General features: G+C 50.5%; 1 pseudogene; it reads left to right on the forward strand.

The window, feature by feature from the left end:
* The window catches only part of LOC144129493 (uncharacterized), a 45,838-nt pseudogene extending 24,622 nt beyond the window's left edge, over positions 1 to 21,216 (forward strand).
* The last annotated feature ends 2,126 nt before the right edge of the window (positions 21,217 to 23,342 follow it).

Here is a 23,342-nt window from a genome sequence, read left to right on the forward strand (position 1 = left end):
GTTCCTTCATCTTCGTCCCACTTCACACGGCGCATGCGCACAGCTGTTGCAGCTCGGTTTCGCCGGCGCGCCGCGCCACCAGCAGCTGCAGCTGCTCCGCACACGTGGCTGGTCGCGTGACCAACCACGTGACGGCGTGGCGGCGCTGCCACGCTGAAGGCTCGAAATACTAACATAACGTAGCTCTCGCTACAAAACTCCCGCAGTATTCGCATCGACGCCCGACTGTCGATTCACCTTGTAATTTCTAAGAGTCATTTCTCCTGCAAATGTCATTGCGGTTACTTAGAGGGTATACAGCGTTCGGCTGTTGAGTGCAGAGTCACAGGTTTCCCCCAGCGCCTAAAGAAAAAAGCTCGTGTACCGAAGTTAACGAATACGTCAGAGACAAGGTAAATAGTATTAAGTGTTTAATAAAAGTTATAAAATGAAAGTTAAAAGATTTTTGCTACCCCCGCCATCTGCCACCACTGTGGCGGTGGCAACTGGACTGGGGCAGAGGAAATAAAGAATAGGAGGCTGTTTGAAGAAGTGAAATGAAAGAGGGGAGGGGACCGCAAGAAAAGAAACAGGGAGTGGTCATATATACACTATTTACAAAGGGTAACAATAAAATTGTCCAGGATGTGCGCATGTGCAGTCAAGAAAGAAAAATAAAAATAAAAATCCGCGCGCACAGCACTTTGCACACAACAGCTGGGGTGGGGTGGGGCGCCCAGCTGTTATTGGTCTGAGGTGGTTCATGCGGAGCGTTCTGTCACTGCGCTTCCCTACCTGGCGCAAAACAGACGGGGCGTCAAGACCGTCGGTTCGAGGAATGCACAGAGGCTCACCAAGGTTCGCTCACGTGTGCGCGTACTACCCTGCGGCCACAATAGCGTCTTGAGCGAGTCTGGAAGTATGCCCTGCGCCGCGAGCATATCACGACGAGCGTCAGCGAACGCGGCACAGCGAAGGATCAGGTGCTCCAGTGTCTCCACTGCACCGCATCCATCACACACATCACTCGTCGCGAGTCCGTGACGCACCCATCGTTCCCCAGGCCACACGCAGCCGATGCGCGCGCGGAGGATCATTGCGCGTTGCGACCGCGAAAGAGCGCGGCAGCCGTTGATGCTGGCGATGCGCTCACCTCCGGCGATGCGCGGGTCGGGGTGCTGTCGTCAGAGATGGTCGTGGGTGACCTCACGCACGTCCTCCAGCCCAAGGGGGAGATGAAATCCAGGGTTCGACGGAAACCCGTCTGATCGGGTATGTTCATGGCGGAAAATCTTCAAGCGCCGACCAATCGTTAAAAAAGATGACGTTTCGGCCCCGGCTTACGGGGGCCTTGTTCACAATGAAAGAAAGGCAGGAGTGAAGGTAAGTTATATAGGTTTCATGGTATGACGCAAGCAACGGGAGTATATCGGGGGTAGATTGCCTTCGTTGCGATTAAGCGTGTTTGCCGTCGTCTGAATATAAAAAAATATTCTAGGTAAAGCCTTGTCGTCTTGCTCTTTTCTTTTCCGATTATCTTCGTGCCGTCCCAGTCGATGTCATGGCGCTCGGAGATAGCATGATCAGCCAGTGCGTTTGTTGTCACGCGCTTGTTCTTGACATTATTGTAGTGCTGCTGCAATCTTTTCCGAAAATCACCTGTTTCACCGATATAGGCATGCTCACAATCAGCGCAGGGAACCCTATACACGATGCCCGGCAACTTCTCCTTCTTTATCTTGTCTTTCACTGTAACCAACGCGTGTCGCAGCTTCTGCGTGGGTACATGTGCGACGTCGACTTCGTACGACTGGAATATGCGGGATAAACTTTCACTTACTCCGGGGACGTAGGGTATCGGAATCCTTTTCTTCTTCTCTCGCTGCGGTTGCTGTGGCGGCGGGTGAGTTAGGCGATTCTCGGATTTTTGTATAAAAGAACTGGGATAGCCCGAAGCCATCAGGTCGCGGCGAACGGTGTCCAGATCTGTCTTTTTCTCTTCCAGCGTAAAGCAGAGGTTCTCCGATCGGCGGACAAGCGAGGCAACAACGGACTTCTTGTGACAGGTCTGGTGTACGGAACTGAAATTGAGGTGCATGCCAGTGTGCGTGTCCTTCCGGAATACACTGAATGATATTCCAGGGCCGTCGCGTTTCACCAGAACGTCCAAAAAAGGCAGACGGCCATCTACTTCCTCTTCAGTGGTAAACTGTATGGCCGGTTCCATGCTGTTCAGGTGCAAAAGGAATGTACTCACAGCCGGTTACTTGATTATGCAGAAACAGTCGTCCACATAATGAAGAAAGACTTTCGGGCGTGGCGTGAAGCATGAAAGGGCGCGGGACTCCAGTTACTCCATTGTCAAGTTCGCAGCGGTGACGGAAATTGATGCTCCCATGGCCGTACCATGAACCTGTTTATATATGCTCTCCTGGAACGTGAAATAGGTGTTTGACAAACAGAACTGAAGAAGTCTGCTGAGATCTGGAACTTCAATGGGTGTTCTTTCCGGTAGTGTTGCATCCGCCTGGAGCGCATCTGTGCAAACCTTCACGGCCAGGTCAGTGGGCACGCTCGTAAACAGTGACTTCACGTCAAATGACACCAAAATTTCGTCCTCTATAACCATGTTGCGAACCTTTTCAATGAAGTCGTGTGAGTTGTGCACGTGCGTTTCGCTTTTACCGACCAAAGGGGAGATAACACGATGCAAATAGTTCGACAGCTTGTGAAGCGGGGAGCGGGAGAAATCGACGATTGGGCGCATTGGGTTGCCTTCTTTGTGGATCTTTGGCAGTCCACACAGAGCGGGAGCGGAACCATTGTGGCAGAAGAGGAAGTAGTAGAGGGACTTGTGTTGTGGCGGGACAAAGGAGAAGACGTCAGCCAAAAGGGGGAGATCACTTGGAGGTAGTTGGCGATGCCGCAGTGGCCGGGCACCCACTGTGCACGCACAACGCATCCTTTCTGCGCGAGGCACTCGATGCTTGCGCGAATGCCGCGCACTAGTGGGCTACCCCGGCCATTGCACTGCAGGCGGATGAGGGCGGTGCGGGAGTCGCATAGCAGAGCACTCCTGGGTGGCGGAGGGACGATGGAGAGCAGCAGGTCCAATCCCAGCCCCATCAGCTCCGTCGTGGTGCAGGAGACCAGGAAGGTGGCGTGTCTGGCTGTGCAGACGCAGGGCGGGGATGGTAGCCGCCGCTGCGAGGGAGCGGCTGTCGCGGACCACTGAGCCGTCGGTGTACACGAGGAGATGGTCCCGAAGCTCCTCGTTTATGACGGCTTTGGCCAGCTGCTGCACAGCGCAGAGGGGTGTGCTCCGCTTTCCGGCGATGCCGCTGATCTCTCGCTGTATCTCCGATGCAGCAGTCCAGGGCGGGCAGGGGCCGTAGGGGGCGGCTTCAGTTAGGCGCTCATGTTCCTGCAGCGCCGCACCCATTCGTGAGCCTGGGTGCGTGCGCATCCGCTGCAGTAGCGAGCCACCGTCCGGTGCGCGATGGAGCCGGTCTATGTGATGCAACGCCCTGCGCGCTGCTTTGAACTGGAGCGGCCACGCTCCTGCCTCGGCCAGTGAGCCAAGGTGTTCGAAATTAACTCTTAGCACATTCCGCTACTGCCTGCCTGAAAGCACATTGGTGTTGCTATGGCGTGCAAAAATCGATCATCCTACAATTGTCGAAGGCGTCATTGATGCCGAAATTTTATTTTCGCGAAGCTTACAGCTAGATCTTCAGGAAAAGTTCCATGCATAATGACAACCGGTAAATCAAACGTTAATTATATTGGCGACTCAAACCTTGCACAAATCCTTATAGACGTAAATTAAAGGAGTATAGACACCTAATATTGGACGCATGTTTTCTTCTCATAATGATGCGGAAGACGGTACTACGCATGAATCACCACGTGATATTCACCTACGACCGCTAAATAATTTATAATCGAATTTTTTCTGTCATTACTTTTCAGTTTCAACAACCCAAAGATAGTTGTGACGTCAAAGAATGGTTTTGTTTCAAGTAAGGCATGAAAAAAACGTCCATAAAATCGCAGCTTTATCGTTTTAACTTACTGCATTGCTGAAGCCAGACTTCCTCACGAACCGGAATGACAACGAATGAGGAAGCAGCGGTTATATTGGATTTTTTTATGTCACGTGACCTGTAAGTACAAGTTGACGTCAGTCCTCATTCGGCTGTTTAAATCGAAACAGCACTAAAAAAATGTGGTTATAAATTATTTAGTTGTCGTAGAATATCGGGTGGTAATCCATGTATATTAATGCCTTACGCATCATTACAAACAAGAAAACGAGCACCCAAAATTTAGGTGTTTGTACTCCTTTAAGAAAAGTTCAACGATAGTAGCATTTTCTTTTTAATGTGACGCTCCCGCCTGTCGGGGGTCGCTCACAAAGCAACCTAATTAGTTGCTATCTACGGGTCCTGCTGAAGCGAGGAGAATTGAGCCAACAAGGCCGTAACTCGGCAAAACATTATTTTTTCTGCCTGAAGGCGAAACGGGGGGTCCGCTCACCGCTGGTTTTTAGAACTGGTCGTCGTCCGGCAGGTCGGGGCTTCACTCCGCTCATCTTGCGTGGGCGGGCCACGGCGGCCTCGGCTCTACCGTGGTCTGCCTCTCTTTCCGGCGGCTGGCCCTCCTGTGTCCGTTGTCTTCCCGCCGCGACCAACGCGTCTCGCTGGAGATTCTCGGCTTCTCTTTCTCTCTCAGGGTCCTCCTCGCCCAACGGTGTTTTCGCCTTCGCTGCTCCTGCAGCCGGCCAAGAAGGCATGCCCAATTCCCAGAAACCACGCCCGTTACAACGGGAGGGCCGATGACCTCGTTGGGATGTCTCGGGGGGATCAGGTGTCCCTCGCAGGGCAGCGCTTTCCTGCAGCCAACGTCTTGCCTCCTCTGCTGGCAGCCCGTGTGGTGCCAGGCGCCGACTTCCTTCGCCACTTCGAGCGGTTACGCCGTCTGCTGCTGGTAGGGAAGCATGCCGCCACGCGCGCACGCACAAACGTGCTCGTCCGCCCGCTCCCGCGAGGCGGGGGGAGAACAACGGCACGACATACCGCAGGGAGTCCGTTGTGAGCATCGGCAGCGTCGGGCACCGCACTCGGCCTCCCGTCTTCTACCTGCAGCTTTCTGTGGCGGTCTGTCCGTAGCGCCCTCCGCTTTCTACATCCAGCGCACTCGCAGGCATGTCGAGGTCTATAATTCTGCACACAGGTGCAATGTCGCTGGCACAAGTCGGCGGAGCGAGTTCTTGGAATCCTGATTGTGAACAATATATAGTCCTCATGTATTCAGTCCTTCACATAATGCGCGTGCATGTTGCAAATGGGGGGGGGGGGGGGGGTGGCGCCTTGCCGTCTGTGCCTCTCCTCGTTGCTGCGAACACAACTCATTCATGCAGCTTTAGTTACATGAGCTGCCCTTCCGAGTCATTCGTCGCTTTCGGGACATTCAAACGTTGCCTTGTGGCTAGGAACGGTCCCCCTGCCGTGTCTTTCACCTGGTTAAATTCTGGTGATTTCGCCTTTTCAGTGCTCGATCAGAAACCAGCTTCCGACAGCCCACTATTATAGGAAGCTGTGAAGCATTGCGGTTGATTTTCTGCCTAATATGATTTCATTTTTCTGTGAGGCTCCAGAAAGTAATGAGTCGCTCGCGCTGCTGGCTTTACATGGGTATTTGCCGCGTGAGGTAACGGCAGGCTAATGCCTTCATGCATAGATTAATTCTATCATGCGTGTGCCGCAAGCTTGCGATAGCTGTAGACACCTGCGACATCAACCCCCATGGTGCGGGCCGTGACTTGCCTTTCTCCAATAGGTGACCGAAAAGATCGGCCTCACTGTCTCTCCATCTGCCATTCAAATTCGCTACGCTTGATACAAAGGCATGCTCTGCGTCAACCCACTGCTCAGCGGAAGGCAGCTAGTCCTGAAAAAAAGCATGCGCAAGTTCAACTGCGTCAACTCGGAGTGCATTGAGGTCATCAAAATTTCAACTCCGCGTAAGTGCACAACATGCCTTTTCTCCATATTTTATTCCGCACGCGTCGCAATTTCAGTCGGGCGTAACGAAACTACGTGCTTGAAGTAATGTTAATGGAGCGCACAGCATATGCGATGCGCCTCAACAGGAGGTAATCTCAGGTCATGCGTATACAGGTGTTCCCCAAGAGGAAATTATACAATAGCTGTATCTTGCCAGCACTCGCTTGAGGGGCAGAAACATGGCGTCTAACGAAAAGGGTTGAAATTAAGCTAAGCACAGCGAAACGCGGTACGCAGAGCAGAGGAAAATGATACGTGCAACGTTAAAAGACGGGGATTGAGAAGAGCGGGACAAGAAATAAACGCGAGTTAATTCCTATTTCATGTCATGGAATGAGTAGGGCATGTAATGCCTGAAGACAGCCTTTGGTCCCTTAGAATAACGACGTGGCTTAAGGCAGACGTTGCAGGTACACCTGACTCAGTCAGGTGGGCGGATGAAATTAGGAAGTATGCGGGGATAAGGTTACCGCAGGTCCCGCAGGACGTGGTTATTCGGGGTCAGCGGGAGAGGGCTGTGTCCTGTAGTGCACTTAGTTGGGCTGATGTTTCTACAGTTCGGCAGGCGCGGCATGTCATTTTTTTCCTCAAGTCTGATCTAATCCAAAGCGCGCACACGCAACTTTCGATTTGCGCAAGCTACGTCAGGCTCGCTTGTCGTACGAGTCGCCCCTTGCAGCGTACTCTGCAACCGTCCATCGCGTGCCCCGTTCTGCCAGGACCCGTGTTCCTGAACCGGCAGCTGATCACACTGCTCGAGCAGCTGGGCGTCCCCAGCCGGGTGTTCTTCTGCCTGCAGCAGCGCATGGTGACCCTGTTCACAGAGGCCCTGGTCAGCGACAGCGTCGCGCTGCAGGTGCTCGAGACGTACGTGGGCCCCACGCTCCCTTTCAGCCAGCTGCTGCGCCACGGCTTCTCGCTCACGCGGGACCCCTTCGTGCGCTCCATCCTGTTTGCTGTCTACAGGACATCTATGGGTGAGCCAGACATCCCTGCCGCCGCCGCCGCCCCTCCAACAGTGCGGCCTTCGGCAGCGATAGTTCCAAGAAGCGCAGTAGCTAGCTGCGAATGATTTTACGCACCAGCAGTTGTACAGCACTCGCGCTGTTTTCAAACGCATCGGGCGCTACGCCGATTTTACCGGAAAAACTCCCTAGAAACTGTGCAGTATGAAGTACGCCGCCGCGGTGGCTCAGTGGTTATGGCGCTCGGCTGCTGACTCGAAAGACGCGGGTTCGATCCCGGCCGCGGCGGTCAAATTTCTATGGAGGCGAAATTCTAGAGACCCGTGTACTATGCGATGTCAGTGCACGTTAAAGAACCCCGGGTGGTCTAAGTTTCGGGGCCCTTTACTACGACGTTCCTCGTAGCCTGAGTCGCTTTGGGGCGTTAAACCCCCCATAAACCTATGCAGTATGTACGGAGTAATGAATTCGCGTATATAGCAGTTCTGAAGTCGATATGTAAAAGATTTTTAATGTACGCTTAATTTTTTTTCTTTATTCCAGAGTCTCTTCTGTCCAAGACTCGCATCGCTGTGCCACGCAACTTGGGTCGAAACATGTTCGGTGTGCTCGATGAGACCAGGACGCTGAAGTACGGCCAGGTGTTCGTGCAGTTCACTTCACTTGGTTCGTCCACTCGACAGAAAAATGGCCCGCAGGTTTTCATCCTGTCAGGTACCCGTCGCGGTGGCTGTGGCTACACCATTCTGCTGCGCATGAGTGGGCTAGCTGGGACCGCGTTTAAATGCGGGCGACGTGCAATGATACCAAATGTGCAAAAATACCGCAGAATACCATGGGATTGCAGTCTCCAGGCTCCAGATTAACTATATTGTGCCCAAAGTCGCGGCTTCGAATCCTGCTTCAGACCCTGTATTTCGATGGAGGAGAGATGTCTCCGCACTTTCAGGACGCCCGAGTGGTCGAAATTAATCCGGAGCCCTCCACACTACAGAGTATTCCGTAGCGCATGCGCACCTTCGAAACGTTAGTCTTCCCGCTATGCCATTATCTCGGGTGTCTTCTGACGTCGGGTTTCCTTGAAAGGTGTTGCGAACTTCAGTTATAATAGATATTCCTTATACCTCCTAACTGTTTGCTTAGTTATACGCATATTCCTAACACCCTCTACGCCCGCGCTCATCGGATTTTGGGTCTCATATTGCGCGACATCAAAAGGAGCTTATTCTGCTGAAAACCCGCAGTCGGCCGACGTCCTTCATCAGTCGGGAAAAAATCCCAATAGTCTTAAATGAAAAAAGAAACTAGCCGGCACTGGGCCTCGAACCCAGACCCTTTGCGTTCTAGGTGGGCACGCAGCGCGTAGTGCACAAATTGTCCTTGGTTCAAGTGTGTTAGGGGGACACCTAGTGAACGCATTGTGGTGTGTGACATAGTAACGTAGTAAAACAAATGGTACGTATGGGTATGTAGTGGTGTAGCATGTGTTGCAGTGTAGCCCATATAATGATTAGTGACTTGTCATCGATAACTGTGGTTGGTAATTGGTATTGTAATCAATGAACGTCATCGGGAATGTGATTGTAGCTTGATAATCGGTGAGAAATGAGAAAAAAAAAGGTATAGAAAGGAGAGTAGACGGCGATAGCTCTTCGTTTTTTAAGGCGAAGCTTAGCCGTCCTCCTAATGTGTTCAAGCACCACTCGTTAGCCAGACCTCCCGGGAAAACTAGAGAAGGTTGAGGCCGAAACACTTCTGCGCGTTTTCCAAAGAGCCCTCACACCCTACATTTAACAAATCCGTCCTCATTCTATTGCCGCTCAATCCTGAAGCCTATCTTGTGAATTTTCTTCTGGCCTTATTTTGAGAAGTGGTCCTCCTCACTTCAATTCGGTGCTCACGTTTTTAATCTATGCTCCTGTTGCAAAACTAGTGTTATGAACTCGCACATGGCGACTGAAATCTATTCGCTGCGCCTCGTGCGTAGTTTTCACATACGTTAGACCTTATATCCGGGAAGCTGATCTCAGGTTGTGCCCACTGACATGCTTGCAAAAACACTTGGAGAAACGACCGCCACTGCAGGTTTCCTTCACGCTACTTCTTGCATGCAGGACAATGCGGTATATCGCAGGCTTGGTACGCCGCTTCACGCAGAAGCTGCCGCCTTGCGGTGCCACTGCTTGTCACTCTACTTTTATCTGGTCGCTAGGGGATGCCCGGTACCGGCACTGTTTTTAACGACCTTTTTTCAAGCCCTCCATGCCTCTTGCTGCCATGCGAGCGTTTCGCTGGCGAACGATGCAGCAGTGCCACTCTGTGCAGGTGGCGTGTGTGCCGTGCCACTGCATTGTGAGCATCGCAAGGAAATTTCCTCCAGGATGATTTTACTTTCACGCACGCATACGCTTGTGGTGCCTGTAATCCGTCGGCATTAAGTTGAAATCATGGGCTCAGGGACCACACTATACGAATGATGAATGTCGCACAGTGTAGAAGTATTTTCCCAAGGCAGCACACGTGTTGACATTACTCTTCAAAAAAGAAAAAGAAAGCTACGACTTCGATGTGAACTTACCTTTATACCTATGCGCCACTTCTTTATGCAGTGTTTCACCTCCATTCGCTTGCAGACAACCGTTACGGTGCAGTTTCGACGAAGCGTGCCTGCTTTTTTACAGGAACAGTGCTTGTGACAAATTGCCCTTGTCTGCACCCCGGCGACGTGAGGAAATTCACCGCAGTGAATGTCCCGGCCTTGCATCACATCAAAGATTGTGTCGTGTTCCCGGCAAATGGTTTCAGGCCACACTCTGACGAAATGGCCGGCAAGCATGCAGCGAACTGCTTTTTTTATTTTTTTTTATTTATGTGCATACTGCAGACCATGGTTAGGTCCAAGCAGGAAGGGCAGGTGCACAAAAAGCAAAAGTAAAGCAACAAAAATACAACAATACAGCAAAGATAATGTAGTAATACAATAATACAGCAATGCAAGACAAAGCAGAAAAAATACATAATACGCAATATCAAAGATGGCTGAGGAACGCGTCGGTTTTTCAGGGTTGATTTGGTTCGGTTAATGAGTTCCAGTCAGATATGGTGCGTGGGAAAAAGGAAAACTTGAACGAGTTAGTCCGGGCAAAATATGGTCTTAAAAGAGCTTTGTGATAGTGTCGTGTATTCCGTGTTGGCATTGGGGAAAGATAAGCAGAAGGGTCAAGTCTGAGTTTATTATTAAGAAGTAATGAAAGAAAATCTAAACGAAAATTTCGTCTTCTTACCTGTAGTTCTTCAATACCGTTAGCACGCATCAAGTCTGAGGGGGAGTCAGTGGGTAGATATTTTGAATATATGAATCTAATTGCTTTCCTTTGAACGTTCTCGAGCTTTCTTATGTTAGACTTAGTATACGGGTCCCAAATTATGCAAGCATATTCAAGCTTGGGTCTAATTAGAGTATTGTAACCTAAGAGCTTAACGTTAGCGGGGGCGTTTCGAAGTTTATGCCTTATATAACAGAGCTTACGGAATGCGAGTGAACAGATGTTATCTATGTGAGAGTTCCAGGAAAGGTTATTAGTAAGTGTTACACCCAAGTACTTTACGGACGCTACTTGTTGCAATGGTGATGATTCTAATTTATATGCATATTGTAGAGCGTTTATCTTGTTAGTTATGCGAAGAGAAACACTTTTATCTGCGTTCAGTGTCATGTCCCAGCGCTTGCACCACTGTACAATATTAGTAAGCGTATTTTGTAGGTCACTCTGATCGTTTTCATTGCTAACATCGCGAAATAAAACACAGTCATCAGCATATAATCGAATATGTACGCCAGTACAAACTTCACCGATGATGTCGTTAATGTATATTAGAAAGAGTAGTGGCCCCAGTACGCTTCCCTGTGGCACACCTGATGTGACTGGGAGACAGCCAGACTGGTGACGACCGATTGAAACATGTTGACTCCGGTTAGTTAAATAATCATTTATCCAGGAAATAAATATAGGCGGAAGTCCAATAGTTTTTAGTTTTAGAATAAGGCTGTGATGTGGAACTTTGTCAAACGCTTTACTGAAATCTAGAAAGATCGCGTCAATCTGGCTGTTATTGTCAAGTGATACCGCAAATGAATGGATAACTGAAAGTAGTTGAGTTACTGTGGAAAACCCTTTGCGAAAACCATGCTGGTAATCTGTCAGAATGTTGTTGCGATCTAAGAATTCATTAATGCTAGTTGCGACAATATGTTCCATTAATTTGCAGCAAGATGACGTTAAGGATATAGGTCGATAATTGGTCACCTGAAGGCGGTCGCCTTTTTTAAATACAGGTACGACTCGGGCTATCTTCCAGTCCTCAGGTACACACCCGGTTAACAATGACGCGCGAAATATAATAACCAAAAACCTGGCCAGAGATTCAGCATATGGCCAGAGATTCAGCACGTATAGCTGCGCAAGCCGGTGCGCTTTCTCTGGTCGCCTTTAGTACGGCCGCGCCCTCTCCGTATGCGTACAGTGCATGGTCAAGTCTTACTCGGTAACCCGTGATTGACGTTAAGAGCCTCCGCTACGGTTCCAGTACTGTCAGCTGCGCCCACTGACCCTAGTCGTCATCGCATAAGACTAGCTCTGACGGTAGAACGCGCTGCAGCGGGACACTGAAGCGGCGAGCGCATTTCTTCAATCCGCGTACCGTCGGCCGCACTCAAAAAGCGCGCAATTTGAACAGGTTTATTTCATTCTGTAGGGGGCTAGTACTGCTGCCGTTCACTTGCACTGCCATTTCATTTTACAGCCTGTGTATGCGCAACCTTCCGGCGCTGCTGTCGACACGGCAAACTACCTGGAACACTGCTTAATTAGCCAGAGGGGCAAGCGGTTTCTGGCGCGCACCCGTAGTGCATTTCCACGCTGTCTGCCTGCGCGTATAGCCACGAGCTTCCGCACTCTGCCCAAGCCACACGTGGCGCGCGCGTCAGTCAACTGGGCTACGTCGACAGCACTTTGGCAAGGAATGTGATAGCCAAACGCGCGCCTCTAATCGTTCAGAACGTGGTCTCTCGTTTGTCACCGCCCAATTGGCTGACGGCAGCTTTTTTTTTTTTTTTTACGTGCGCGGCGGAACAATTTCAGCGCCGCCTGGGCACTGTGGACTGCCTATACTCCAATTCTGCGTTGTGAAATGTGCGGAAGCTGGCAAGTATATTCGGTCAATAGTACCTGCGTCAGGTCTACAGTTCTACAAAAAAAGTAAAGTAATTCTACAGAAAAATACGTGGCTGTATTTACTGCGCGGGTATCGCATACATTGTTACCATGCGTTTTACTTTCCTAAACAAGCGCGCTGTGATGCCTCGGGCTTGCCCTGTGCTGGAGACCAGAAGTACCGAAAACTTGTAACCCTGTAATCAGTCACGTATGCAGGTAGCTCCAGTATGAAAGCAAGCAGTCGGTTTGTCCCCGAGAAAACGTTCTGCTGCTGCTTCTGTATCGTACGTCTAAAGGGAATAGGCACACATTGCAGCAAGGTGCTGTGCCGACGAAGAAAAAAGCCCCTCGGCAGTTTATTCCTCTCCTTTTTAAAGGCCACGAAACGAAAGAGGGGAAGGGGAACGAGGGAGGGAAAGATGCGGCCCGCCGTTCTCGGGCTGATAAGCTGCTATCTGATACATCTTCTCTTCTGTATAAAAAACAAAACAAAAAGACAAACTACGATATTTGGCGGAAACTGCAGTCATAGTGAAGTCGTCGAGGTTCCGCACGTTGCCTGGTTGATTTCCGCGGACCTGACGAGGTGAGATCGTTTTCATGCGTAGCTGCTTTTGGATCTTCGATGTTGTGTCTGTGCCGTGGAGATTGTTCTTGCGAGATGTCGACGTCCCGGCCTGTCTCCTGAGCCGCGTGCGTCGGATGCACCATGTTTTGTCGGTCTGTATGTGCGTGTCCTCCCGGGCGGTCGATATCCTGGTCTTTGTCGCTGAGACACTGTTTTCCGAGGCTGTCGACGTCCTGATCTCTGTGCATACTTTCATCGCCTCCGGGAATGTGCAGCAAGTGTTGCCTGTTTCGCCTCAAGAGCCGCTGGTTCTCAGTCTTCACCACGTACGACCTCGGTGCTGCTTTCTCTATTACTGTTGCTGTGCGTGACCAGTTGTCGCCGTGCACACGAACTGAACTGCCCTCTTTGAGAGGTGGCAGTACCTTTCCCCTCGAAGATTGGCAATGCTTTCGCACTGGGACACTGGAATCCTCGTTGTATTCAGGCAGGGAAGTGCGGAGGCGTCGGCCTTGCAGCAGTTCGCCCGGAGAGCGGCCATCTTCTAAGGGAGAAGAACGATAGGCTAAGAGACCCAACCAAAAGTCACCGCGTGACTCATTCGTCTTCTTAAGGATGCGCTTAATTATCTGAACCCCCTTTTCCGCAAGCCCATTTGACCTTGGGAATTCTGGACTCGATGTGATGTGCTGGAAGTCGTACTTCTGCGCAAACAAACGAAATTCTCGCGATGAAAACTGGGGCCCGTTGTCAGTCCACACTTGCACCGGGATGCCGTACCGTGAGAAAATGGCCGATATCTTGGCTATGACCTCTTTTGCCGCTGTGCCTCTTAGCTTCTCTACTTCAGGGAAATTTGAGTGGGCATCGTACACTACGACATAAGCGGCTCCCCCAAACTGGCAGAGGTCAATTCCTACGCGGTACCATGGCCTATCCGGGGTGGGCTGCATGAGCAAGGATTCCCTCTGCTGGTTGTACGCATACTTTTGGCAAGTACTGCACACTCGCACGAACTCGTCAATGGCACTGTTGAGCGCAGGCCAGAATACCAATCTCCGCGCTCTGGCTTTGCATTTATTTAGTCCAAGGTGCCCCTCGTGAATCCTCTGAAGAATTTCTGCTCTCATAGATTTAGGTACGACAACTTTAGAGCCCTTGAGCAGTATTCCTTCTACCACAGACAGCTCTCTGGCAAACGGCTTCAGTTCACCGTCGATGGCAGCCCCTTGTGAAATTCGCTGTCTCACCTCGCTTAAGTACGGGTCATCCCTGATTTCCTTTTCCAGACGCTCTTTCATTGGCGTGCTTACGATGCTGGAGACGACCTGTACGGCATGGATGTCGCAGTCTGCTTCCGATGAGGCACTCGACGCCTGCGTTGGCACCGGTGCACGTGACAACATGTCCGCCAGCAGCAAGTCTTTGCCAGGAACGAACTGCAACGTATAATCATATTGTAGCAGCCTAATAAAAAAACGCTGCAATCGCGGAGGCATGTCTGCAATGTTCTTTTGGGAAATTGCAAGCAAGGGCCTATGGTCAGTTTCGATCAGTACCCTGCGGCCATAAACAAAATGATGGAACTTTTCGCATGCGAACACTACCGCAAGCGTTTCCTTTTCAATTTGCGAATAGCGGGTTTCGCTATCTGTTAGGATCCTTGATGCGTACGACACTGGTCGCCAGTCACTGCCATATCGCTGCAGTAGTGCAGCGCCCAAACCAGTCCCCGAAGCGTCCGCAGTGATCTTGGTTTCCTTTGCTTCATCAAAAAGCGCGAGTAATGGAGGGTTTGTCAGTGCGTCGCAAATTTCTCTCCATTCACGCTGATGCGCCGCCGTCCATTCCAACATGACGTTTTCTTTTAAGAGTGTCCGCAGTAAGACTGTCTTATCACTCAGTGACGGGACGTACTTGCGAAAGTAGTTAACAACGCCCATCATTCTGCGCACTGAATGCCTATCTTGCGGCGCCGGCAGCGAAAGGACGCTTTCAACTAAGTTGCGACCGGGACGAACGCCTTGCTCACCTATTACGTCGCCCAAGAACGCAATTTCTTTCAACCCAAACACGCATTTCTGCCTGTTAAACGTCAAGCCCGCCTGTGCTGCCCGCGTTAGCATGGCATGGAGGCGCTCGTTATGCTGCTTCTCACTGTCACCCCACACTAGAATATCATCAATGTATATGCGGACGCCTTCCAGTCCCTCGAAGATTTCAGTTAGCGTTTTCTGGAAAACTTCGCTCGCTGATGAAATTCCAAAAGGAAGACGCAAAAATCGGTAACGCCCAAATGGTGTCGCAAAAGTACACACCCGCGATGTAGCTTCGTCTAATGGGATTTGATGGAAACCTGCATTTGCGTCTAGCCGGGAAAAAAAAAACTTTGCACCCGACATCTCTGCCTCAATCTCTTCCCTTGTTGGCATTGGATAGTGCTCGCGTTTGATGTTCTTGTTGATTTCCCTTGGATCCATGCAGACACGAAGCGCTCCATCTTTCTTACGCTCTATCACCAAAGGGCTTACCCATTCTGTGGGCTCATCCACCTTTTTGATAATGGCAGCCTTTTCCATGCGCTCCAGTTCTTGTCGAAGAGGGTCCCGGAGAGCCAAAGGTACTCTTCGTGCTGGATGCACTACTGGGACAGCATCCGCCCGCAGGACCATCCGGTACTGCCGTCCAACACACCCCGTACCCTGGAACAAGTCTGGAAAGGCTTTCTCCGGTGCTGTCTCATTCCATTCCACCGAATCCACAGCTTTCGGCACTAGCCCAAACTGCTGACATGTCTGCAGCCCTAGTATGGCCTGCCGACCCTTCTTGACCACGAAGAAGGTCACAACGTGTGCCACACCGTTGAGAACAAGGATCTCTCTATCCACTCCGACATGCTTGATAGCACTGCCGTTGTACGCCTTCAGCACTGCAGTGCTTTTCTGGAGGCTCGCGGTGTTTTTCAAACGACGGTAAAGAGTTACAGGAACTATGTTTGCTTGTGAGCCTGTGTCAACTTTGAATCTAATTTCTTTGCCGCGTATGTTTCCGCTGACCGTCCAGTCTGCACCGGCCCCGTCGCTGATTCCGCACACTCCGATATCTAAAATATCGAACCCGTCCTCCATCTTATCTTCTTTTACTTCACCTACCTGTCTGCTCTGGCGGCGCCTGCAGCATACCGCAAAATGATTCGGCTTCTTGCAAGCATAACATATCTTTCCATACGCCGGGCAGTCTCCTTGCGCATGAGCCCTGTTGCATTGTCGACATCGAAAAGGTTTCCGCTCATGCTCCCGTTTGTGGGCGTAGTCTACTTGTAGGGTGTCATTCGACCAAGCAGCATTTTGCCGCGCCGAGACCTCGGCCGCTTTGCACATCTGCTCCGCCTTCTGTAAGGTTAGGTCCTTTTCTCGTAGCATTTTCTCCCTTATCTTCGGATTGTTAGTGCCGAAAACAACCTGATCTCTTATCATAGATTCTTCGAGCGTGCCGAAATTGCATAGCTTCGCCTGTTTCTTTAACTGCCGCAGATATTGCTCAAAAGGCTCTCCTTCATCCTGCACGCGGAGGCGAAAAACGTGTCTTTCGTAAACTTCGTTTCCTTCATCCACACAGTACGCCTCAAACTTGCGCAGCACTGTCTGGTAGTCTTCCTTGCTCTCACCTGCTTCGAAGGAGAAGTTGTTATAGACGTCGAGAGCCTCTTCACCCGCGGCGCTGAGAAGGATTGCCGTCTTGGCGGCTTCCGATCTGGGCGGTGTAGTGGGCGTAGCCGGGAAGAAAAGCTCCAGTCTTTGCTTGAACGTGTGCCAGTTTCTTCGTAGGTTTCCGGAGAACTGTAGCGGCTCTGGAGGCTTGACAATATCCATATCGGCGGGGCTTCGGCACTTCTGACACCATGTATCGTACGTCTAAAGGGAATAGGCACACATTGCAGCAAGGTGCTGTGCCGACGAAGAAAAAAGCCGAGGGAGGGAAAACGAGGGAGGGAAAGATGCGGCCCGCCGTTCTCGGGCTGATAAGCTGCTATCTGATACAGCTTCTGCACTGCCAGTACTGCATCGGGAATTACACTTCAATGCGCATTACCCGCACTTCTCGCCATATTTCTCAAAACGATGTCTGTAATCGCCAGCATACTAGAAGGCTTTCTGCTACACCAGCGAGAGGTGTGGTCGTTCTGGATTGTCAATACTAATTATTTGAGAGTGAACTACTTCGATATCTGAGCGTGTAAAAACTCAATTGCAGTCCAATGCTTTCCTCGGTAAATGAGCTCCTTGCGTTGCCGCACTTTGAGCATTTTGCGTTGCTGGCTTGTATACAAAGTTCCGAGCCTTCGTTCCAGTTTTTTTGTGGCCTAACCCTTACATCAACTGGCCATCAGTATCGCCCGACAGCTTCCAGCTACGTCATCTACCGCAGATAAAAAAAGGCACGGCAGAGCCATATTCAGTCGATTGCTCCAGTCTCTCTTCCGGGCTCGTCACTGGGCTCCGGAGCATAGGCTCTCGGTAATAAGAGATGGAGGGAATATGGGGAAACGCCCATGACGAAAAGAATTGAAATACAGAAGCCACCAACTCCATTTCGATAGCTAGTGTCGCTGCGTACATATTAAATACCATCTTTTTGCAGGTTCCGACTTGGGTGGAGACGAGTACATTGTCATTTGGGACAGTAATCTGTTCTTTCCGGGACCCAACCAAGAGCCCATGATTTACGGACAAAAGGTTCAACAGCAGCGTTCTGAACTGAGTCCGGTAATTACGAAAAAGATGGCTCTTATTTTGCTATTGGAGTCAAATAAAATGCACCGAAGCCAACTACGACTGCTTCCTACGAACTGTAATATTAATTTGCATGCAAGTTGCAGGGGGTGAATGCTAACATTTACTTCTTCCGGTTTTACTCATTACTCCGTTCCAGCGGCTGAAATTGGGTATTGATACCAGCTTTATCTTGTACTCCTTCCAGGTCGATGGAATGACGAAATTCATCTCGGACTACATCAAGAACGGCAACGTTGGCGTCATGTCCAACGCGCACCTAGCAATGGCAGACAAGCTTAAGGACGGCGTGTTTTCCAAAGTGTCTCTTCATAGCGGCCAAAATCTCCACCTGCCTAGACTTTGCGAAGACCGGGGTGGCCGCCGTGTAGGAGAAACACGAAAGGCCCCGAGAATACCCGGACTTGATGGCAAAAGGATGTCACAAGAACACTTATCGTTCAAACCGGGTTCTTGGCCACCTCTACAGATTCCAAAGGTTCTTGGAATCTGTAGTTAGCACCAGCTTCAACAGCCACCTAGTCGAAGGTAGAAGCAACATAAAGCTGCTCGAATTCCACGGCTGGATGAGCTAGAGGAGCGTTGTGGAGGGATTGCGAGCGGCGTACGAGTCCGATATGGACCGCATACTCAAGCAGTACGGCATCAAGACTGAAGCAGAAGTTGTGTCCGGCTTCATCAACGACACCTCCAGCTTCAACAAGAGCCACTACGAAAAGAGCAACGTGGAAGTTCTCGTCACTAAGCAGTACCGTGCCACAGCGGAGTCGACAAGGGAGAGATTTTTCGAAAAATTTGAAGAGCCGTGTTACCTGGAAAGCGCTTTCTCTACCGAGGAGAAAACGACCATTCTGCTAAGAATGGCGTCCGCATGCTTCATGGTGACGTACTCTAATGCACACAAGACCTGCTCCAGCTTTCCCTGGATATTTTCGGGCCTCATTTTCTTGATTATGGCGAGTGCGTCTCGACGCGAGATGCCATACCGGCAAGGCAACCTTCTGATCACCTGCCTGGACAGTCAGCTGCCTCCTGCTTCATCTCAGCTGTCTGCCAAAAGCATTGCCCTTGAAGTGGTACTAAAATGGGCTGTAAAGGAAGACTTACTGCTGCAAGACGCAGGTGTTCGCTGCGCCCGCATCTGTAGACATTGTTTGGAGACTCTCTTCGCCAACTCAGCAAGAGCTGAAGCGAGCTAATGGCGAGGGGGCACCCTCTCCTGGCTGTTACGTGACGTCCTTTTTCCGTTACGTCGGCAGTACGTCTGTCGCCTTCCCCAAATGCGACTCCTGCAGCTGGTCATCGCAAACACACACCACACGCTCACAATGGCCGCGCTCAGAACCTACAGCCTGCTAGCTATCTTCTGCGATCTGTGCCATCTGGGCCTTCTTGCGACGCCAGACTGCATGAGCCTGTGCAGGAAATTCAGGAAGGCAACTGCGTGCGCATCAAAGTGAGCCCTCTCTACCCCGTTTTTTTTTATTTACTGATGCATCTTGCATTGTATACTTTGAGTGCAGAACTCATAAAATTGCGCTCATGGTTGTCGCCACTGTCCCAAAGTGGGGCATTGGAGTTTCATACTACTTACATTACACGTTGCACTAAGGCTATACCTATACTTGGGTTAGGGCTTGTGTTTATACTTGGTTTTTCTTAAGGCAAAAGTCCACGTCAAGAGTTGCAGCTTTTAAATTGACGGCGCGTTTCTTGTGTTGCCTCTTGCAACTTTCCTCATGCAGTCACTTTCACTTGGGTTCAGTTCGGCCAAAGCCCAACTTCATATTTCCCACACAGCTATTCTCTTTAACACAATGGAATACTTCACATCTTAGCATGCCAGGTAAATATATTTGCATTCAAGATCGTCACGAAGTTTAAAATCTCAATACAGAAGTCACTTGCTCTTTCGAAGTTCAGGGCCAATATTACGCCCACTGCAAGCTTCGAACCTATGCAGCATCGTGTCCAGTATTTTTGGACAAAAATTTTGAATATTGCGAAATTGCGAGGTACTGTCATGACCAAACCGAAGGTAATGGTCCATTCTTCCGATGTGTACCAAAATGTTTAAAACTATCGTTTCCATATCGCTCGCATGGAGAAGTTAAGACTACCATAGAAAACTAATTGTGGAGGCTTTTGACGATCGCAAAAACGTTAATAGCAAAAAAAAAATGCGCGCCTGTGAATGAGATTTGCGAATATAGGGATTGTGGTAAACTGTCATTACAATATATGAAAATTATGTTCATAAACTGTTTCACAAGTCAACACTCATACCAAACAATTCTGGACAAAAGTTGCTGAACGCGAAACGATCAAGTTTCCATTTCTAACCTCCGTCAAGGTCAAGACAGTGCATGCCCTTTTCTCTTTCCTTCACTTCCTCATCTTACCTTTCTCTGACCGTCCACTTCGTGAGGCTCCGAAAGCGGCGTGGGTAAGCAGCCCGGTACGCAACAATTTACGATTAATACTACAAGTTTCATGCATATACAGCGGTGATCTACGCCTTGATTTAGATCACCCTTGCGAGCATCTCCTCGCTAGAAAAAGAGAATGCGGTCTGCTATTAAACTTCCTGTCATTAGAAATTTTCCTACCTCTGGCCCGCTAGCCACAGGTTGCCTAACACTCTCTCACGTACGCCCTCCTTTCTTTTTAGAGCGAAAGCTCTACTCCTCCCGCGCAAAGCTGAAGGTGATATGGCTGTGAAATTTGACCTCAAAACCAGGAGTGGTGGCTTGGCTCTGACGTCATGCCACGTGACTCGCCACAGCTGCGCGCGTTGAGCCAACAGCGTTCGCTAGCCTCGAAACTAATCCCGTGACTCGCTGCGCCTCTCCACAGCTGCGTATGCGGAGCCGACGGCACTCTCGCAACTGTCGGAAATCGCGTGACACACCATTCGCTACGTAAAAGAGTGTGATGAGTGTTCACCTTTGTGTGCTTACCTTAACAGTGCTTTCGCTCGTCCAACTAGGTTCAGCCCTGTTCAACCACAACTCATTTTTTTTTATCCTAACTTGAAGTCAAAATTTTTACTATCCTCTGAGCCCGGTCCTTCGGTTACGTAGTGGGCTTAGCTGGGCACATGTGCAGCATTGAGTAGCGCCGAGGACTCCTAGATTCTCGGGAGGCCCGTACCCACTTGGCAGCATATATCCTGCGTGGTTATGTCCCCTCAAGTAATCCGTTGCCGATAGCACACACCGCTACCCAACACCACGATAGTGCGTCCTTCCCTTTCTTCTGGCCGCGGCGGTTGGTGCATGATGAGACTGCCCGTTGCGCCGCAGGTGACCAGTCCGGGCTTCCGGGACATGTTGCTGCACGGCCAGGACGAGGTGGTCAGCCTGCTGGCAGTCTGGTCTGGCGTGCACGAGGTTCGCATTCGGCGCGGCGCGGACCGCGGGGGCGGCCGCCACATCGTCGTGTCCTCGGTGGGCCGCGGCTGGCAGCGCTGGTTCCTCGAGGAGCTCCTGCTCCAGCCCTGGCTCGCCACCGCCGTCGAGAAGCGCAGCCTCGAGCAGTTCATTCGCGGCTGAGTTGCCCTTCTCAGAGCCTACTGCCTTGGCGCGTCACTGGTGCGGGGCCAGACTTTAGTTTTTCATTAAACATTCACTTTTAACCTTTTACAGGATAAGCGACCAATTTTGCATTTTTTTAGCTCTTTTTAATATAAGGACACCTTGGGATGGAAGCGGGAGAACTTTCGGGCAAATGACCTCGACGATGGCCTCACTGCAGTTCTTACTTGTTCGTTTCTGTATTTCTTGTTTTTTTTTTTTCGTAGCATAAAGTGTGCTTTTGTCTATTTAGCCGGTACCAGCCTACCGATGAGCACAATGTTTCGGAACCCGGCTGCCGCGCGAAAAAAATCGTTCTTTTCTTTTTTTTGTGGCATAGGCTCAGCTTGAAGTAGTGTTGTTATCGTATGCATGCGCCAGTGCTGATTGAACCTCTGATTTCATTGAATCATGCCTGGCGGCTGTATTCTTCACGGCAGGCGTGTTCCGAAAGTCTGTGCGGACACCTGTACTTTTCTATCTTAACGGTTTCAATTTTGTTCCACGTTAGGGCAAGCACGTTACAACCGCGACTAAAGCTAATCGATGCGTGTCTCTTGGTTACAGATACTGATCGTTTCGTGCTGGTTTCGTGCAACTAGTGGTTTCTACTTCAGTATGTAATCATCAGTAGGCCAGTTACGTTCGCTGCAGGACAAACGCAGGGGCCCACCAATGGTGCGCCGACCGTGAAATCATGCACAGGCCTTCACACTCGCATGGCTTTTGAACAGCCCCAACCGCGTGCGCTAGTCTTAAGCCTCAAGTCTGCATTCTACGTGCTCGTTTCTCCCCAAGTCCACCACTGGTGCCAGCCGTTCGGCTGTTCAACACGATGGCGAGACGGGCGAGTTGGTGTGGTGATACATAATTCTGGGAAAATAGCGCAAAAGACGAGGACAACAAGGTCATGTATTTTTCTTTTCTTGTTGTCCTCGCCTTTTGCGCTATTTTCCCAGTAGTTGGGTTGTTCTTCAATAGGCACACACCTGCTAATCACTGACCTCGCCACAGCAACCCTATCTGCATTACTCCAGACCACGCTTCCCTTCCTGTCGTCTCCAGAGTGACTAATAAAACAGCGGTTCTCTGTTTGCATTGCATCTCGTGCCCATGCGCATTTCTTCCTCCGAGCCAGAACTACCGTATCGGCTCCCGGTTGTTCTCCCTTTTCCTGCGGCTCTCCTTTGTCTCGCCGGTTCGTTCGCCTTCCCCATTCTGACACGGGGGCCAGCAACTACTGTTTCAGTGTGCTGCAGTTCCAGTTAAAATTTCTCCGACACAAAATTCCAGTACAGTGGCCGCCACCACGATGCGGATTTCGGAAACCGGATGGTTGTGCACTGGGAAAAAAAAACAACTCTAACACAGACTAAGATAGTACATGACTCTCGCAGGCTTTCCCATCAGTAATGAGCGAAACCGTGCGGAACGTACGAAAGTAACGGTACAAAGATGTCATTGGCCCTTCCGTGTTTACCCACGAAACGGACGAAGCTGAGTGCAACACATCCATAACATCATTCCCACAGGTTGCCCGCAAAAGCGCCGGTATTTTATCGAAGCTACATTCCTCGGTTCGTTCTTGCTATTCAAGGTTCACGAGGATTACATGGATAACCTGCCTATGTTGAGTGCATAACTTCGCTGGAGCGGAAGCGTAAACGAAAAATGTGAAGTGAGCGAAAACCGGGCGGGCATCGCCGGAGGAATCGTACTCCATCGTTTGTGCAGTGCCGACACTTGGCGGTGCAGTACTCTCTGCATGCGCTCAACCGGTGGCAGCGATGCTCTTTGAGCGGACGACTCTGCATGCAGGGCGTGGAAGCACAATGTTCAATATTGCTCACAATTTCCCGTCGCAGCAATCAAAATGAAATCACTATCCTCGTAGAGAAAAAGTCCAGTACCTGCCTTCAAACTTGCTGGGCACCTAACAGCATCATCACCAGCGCGACTATGCAGCCGCAGTGCCTCAGTTGTAATGGCGCTCGACTGCTGACCTGAAAGACGCTGGTTCGATCCTGGCCGCGGTGGTCGAATTTCGATGGAGGCGGAATTCTAGATGTGAGACAGCTACTGCGTCATTTCCTTTCCCAAAAAACAAATTTTCCAAATTCTAGAGGCCCGTGTACTGGGAGATGTCAGTGCACGTTAAAGAACCCCAGGCGATCGAAA

This window comes from Amblyomma americanum, chromosome 4 (genome assembly GCF_052857255.1).
Source record: "Amblyomma americanum isolate KBUSLIRL-KWMA chromosome 4, ASM5285725v1, whole genome shotgun sequence".
In the NCBI taxonomy this organism is placed as follows: Eukaryota; Metazoa; Arthropoda; class Arachnida; order Ixodida; family Ixodidae; genus Amblyomma; species Amblyomma americanum.